General features: G+C 43.4%; 1 long non-coding RNA gene across 1 annotated transcript; it reads left to right on the top strand.

The window, feature by feature from the left end:
- Positions 1-2,048: 2,048 nt before the first annotated feature.
- LOC308311566 lies at positions 2,049-3,572 on the top strand. Its single transcript, XR_013963683.1, has 3 exons — positions 2,049-2,106; positions 2,606-2,726; positions 3,071-3,572. It is a non-coding gene; the product is annotated as an uncharacterized lncRNA (long non-coding RNA).
- The last annotated feature ends 907 nt before the right edge of the window (positions 3,573-4,479 follow it).

Genomic DNA, 4,479 nt, shown 5'->3' with positions numbered 1-4,479 from the left:
TCTTTTATACTTATACTGGCTCTCTGTCTCTCTCTCTCTCTCTCTCTCTCTCTCTCCGTCTCTCTCTCTCTCCGTCTCTCTGTCTCTCTGTCTTTCTGTCTCTGTCTCTGTCTCTCTCTCTCTCTCCCTCTCTCTTTCTCAGTCTCTGTCTCTCTCTCTCTCTCTCTCTCTCTCTCTCTCTCTCTCCCTCTCTCTGTCTCTCTCTCTCTCTCTCTGTCTCTGTCTCTCTCATTCAGAAGTCTCTAACGAGGCTCTGACAGTCAGTCGTTCACCTGAAGGTGAATCATCGACACGTTTATAATTCCGTGGCGAGCGCGTCCGACGCCATGAGCGGTCCGGGCGCCACGGGGGAGGGGCACCGTATAGACCGCCGAGTCGCCCAGAGGTCGACCACGTTCCCTCGCTCCTCCTCCCTCCGGCCGAACCCCAATCAGTGGGAATTGATTAATTGGGGACTAAACGCAAAACGATCTTAATCACTGATCAATTTCCATTAGACATTCTTAAAGACATCTTAATGGGATCCTAGAGGTGGCATGCATGTGGTGCACGTTAGGGGCCTGTGTGTGTGTGTGTGTGTGTGTGTGTGTGTGTGCGTGTGTGTGTGTGTGTGTGTGTGTGCGTGTGTGTGTGTGTGTGTGTGTGTGCGTGCTGTGGGGGTGGATGAAGAGGAAGAGAGAGAAAGATAAAGAGAGGGGGCCAGCTGCTAGACTATGGCCTCCGTGAATCTCCCTTTTCTGTACACACACACTCTCTCTATCTCTCTCGCTCCCTCTCTCCTAGTGAGAGGTCAACTCACAAGGCAGAGGAGAGAGAGAGGGCAGGCCGACTGACTCATCTGGAGGCAACACACACACACACACACACACACACACACACACACACACACACACACACACACACACTCTCTCTCTCTCTCTCCAACTCTTAAACAGAAGCACCTACAGTATATAAAGACAGACAAATGTATATATTGAGCATGCTCATGGTACACCTACGTAAATGCAACACAACCCATTGACACGTAGCATTATATGACCCACACACACACACACACACACACACCAAAGACAAAGCCCTATATAAAAGGACGACAATGACTCATACATCTTCTAAATCTGGCATAAAGCATTCAGCCACAGAAAGCACATGCAGCATGTCTACCGATGACATCACCATGACATCACCATGACAGTATGCTCGCGTTGCCAAAAAAAATGGCAACTAAAAAATACGGGGAAGCAGCTTTTTGCTTCTACGGGCCGTCGGCGTGGAACAAGCTCCCACTGTACCTTCGTCAGGCAGCCTCTGTAGACATTTTTAAAGCTCAGCTCAAGACCCACTTCTACAACATTGCTTTTAATTGAGTTTTAATATGCACGTTCCTACCCTGTCCTGACTGATTTGCTGCATGTGGTGTTTTTATTTGTTTTTATTTATTTTATGTTCTTATATTCAATTTTGTTCTTTGCCATTGTTTTATCATTTTAACTATGTTGTATTGTATTCTATTTTTGCCATGTGAAGCACTTTGAGCTACATTTATGTATGAAAGGTGCTATACAAATAAAGTTTATTATTATTATTATTATAGATCCATTAGAGTATAAGACAGAGTCACTACAACTCCGGTCACTTCATGGGGCTTCACAGCGGACAGTGACAAGACCTGGACCGGAAGTAGAGGCAGAACGCACTGGACTCACAGAGAAGCGTCTGACTGCAGGGCAGGATTGATTGATCAGGAAGTCTCTGCGAGGGGGGAGGGCATTGATCAGGAAGTATTTGCAAGGGTGGGGGCGGTCCATGGGAGCTTGTTGTTGTCCGCATGCCATGTCCGCTTATTATAAGCGACTTGTATTATTATCGTTATTTGTATTATTATTAATATTATTATTAATTTAATATGCTGCTATGCTTCTAGCTCTGCTATTTTCAAACAGTTGATGAACATTAGATTTAAATGAGCTAATCTGTTGCAATTTGTTGAGTGGCTTCTTTTCAACATTTCTGTTGCAAAATCTGGCACCACTTACAGCCTGTTTGCTGCAGTTCTTTCCACTTTCCAGACGCTTCTTGTTCTTTCTCCTCTCTCATCGAAGCAAGGTACGTAAAACCAGCAAGACAATATTAATATTATAAGTATAACTTAATATAAATGTAAACGTTCTGCAGTGCAAACTATAGCCTTATGAACAGGAGTTAATGAGTTCGTTTTTATTTTCTTTCTTGCCTGCTCGAGTAGCTTAGCCTCTTACTAACACAACAAGCAATATTCCGATTCTAACTTATGAAGCTAAACTACCATTAATACCATAAATATGGAATAAATGCTTAAACATGTAGCCAAAGTGTTAGGTTATTCAGCAACAGCTAGCATGGCTGCATACAACATACATCCCTGCTTCTGGTGACATATTATTTTAATTTGTGAGGTCTGTTAAATGATGGATCATTTTTATTAGTTTAATACTTTAAAAAGATTACTGTTATTGTTACAGCATAGGCAAATTGACAGATCTATGGCCTTTATGCCTGTCTACAGATGTAGATTATCTGCTCTGCAAATTCAGTGTAATTGTTAAAATTGTCTTGTTTCTTGCAGATGCATCGTTGCAGATGCATCGTTCCATATTGACCACCAATGAGTCTGTACAGCTCAAACAATGTACAACCTGCTGTACACTGTACCACTGCTCATATTAAAACTGCAATCGCTTTTGAAGGTATGTATAAGCTTGTTTTTTATTTTTAGGATGTATGTCTGGATGTACTGTAGAGAGGAGGCATTTTCATTATCTTTCAAATTGACATTGGGACTTATTCAGACTGTTGGCCTTGGCCAGGCAGGGTGTGTTATTCATGCACTCATTTCACCCAGGTTCCATCTCTGCAACGCATGCAATTTGTGTGTTCAGTGAGTCAGTCTAGTGACTGCCAGTGGTCTATGAAGGATGGATTTCCCCTTAAGTACATTTGAAATGTAAGAACGCTTCATGAGTTGGTGCTGTGTGTGTATATTATATACTGTATATTAATTTGTCATATTGTATGTCTCCCCTCCCTCTAGATCTGCGCATCATTAGATGCTGTCTTAACTGCAGATCAGACACATCTCAGGCACACTATCATTGTCCCTGCGGTGTAAGAACACCCTTTTAAGGGCTGATGCGATGAGAAAACACCTGCCGAAGTGCAAACTCTATTCAGGTCAGCTGTCCAGCCCTCCTCAGTCTGCCAGCCCTGCGATGCACAGTGGTCAGTCTGCCAGCCCCGCGATGCACAGTGTTCAGGCGCCCAGCCCTTCTGAGCCCTCTACCCATTCCAGATGCCCGCACTGCTCTAAAGTCATGTACCGGAAGAATCTCCGTCTTCACATTGCACGCGCACATTCAGAAACGAACAAGGACATAACTGCCATAAGCCACCTTGCAGGTGTATGTGTAGATGCTAAGAATGGCATTTCAGCTGTCCAGAGAACTGGCCATGGCTTTTCTACACCGATACATGTCCAACGGAAATGCTGGGGAGAAAAACAGAGAACACGGTGTGAATTGGATGAATGCCTGAGCTACCTGCAGTTGGCACAACAGAGTGGTCTTCCTTATGATCAGTGTGAACACATCCGTTCACTAGATTACTGTGATCGCATAGTTACTGAGGAACCTCTGGACATGTCAATCCTGGACAAAATGGTTGCTGGTTTTGGACGTATAGCTCCATATATGGGCACAAAAGGGGCCAGGTCCACAACAAACAAATCACTGGCCCCTTTTGTGCCCATATATGGAGCTGAGTGGACCTGGCCCCTTTTGTGCCCATATATGGAGCTGAGTGATTGCTGATGCAACACACTCCATATTTGGATAGCGGGACAGACAGACACACAGACAGACAGACATGATCTGCTAGGTCTCATAGTAAGTGCTCACTGCGTTTGCAACTAGCTAGCTACACCTTACAGAATCTGACTATTTTTGACTTATAGAACCAAAGACATAGGACAGACTAGTGCCTAATGTATGCTCCGTCGCACGCAAAAATAACAGACCTTCAAACTCACAATGCAAATCAAATGGAGGTGTTGTGAGCTTGTAGGTTCGCTATTGTAGTAGTAAAGTATGAATGAGGCATAACACCCTGGGGTAGTGATTTTCTGAGGTGTAGGAGCTATGTGATGCTTGGCTGCAGAGTGCATCCAAGCAAATGTACACAATGTTAAGGATGTTTACTTTGTAAAATGCTTTGTTATCTGGGCTGAATTTGTTCTTTTTATCAAACATTTGCAATGCGACTGTGTGGTAAACCCTTAATATAAACATAGATAACGTGGTTGTAATTGATACACATTCATTTGATTACAAAGTTGTATTCTTTAAGCAATAAAGAAAAGGATAAAAGGTTTTCACTATGTTGTGGCTCTATTGTTGTTTCCAAACACATGCAGTGTTGCAGGCTTTCTGCTTGTTTTATTGAATT

This window comes from Protomyctophum bolini, assembly GCF_963924005.1.
Source record: "Protomyctophum bolini genome assembly, chromosome: 24".
Classification (NCBI taxonomy): Eukaryota; Metazoa; Chordata; class Actinopteri; order Myctophiformes; family Myctophidae; genus Protomyctophum; species Protomyctophum bolini.
Note: the sequence above shows the minus strand (reverse complement) of the source record. Positions and strands in the feature narration are given on the sequence as shown.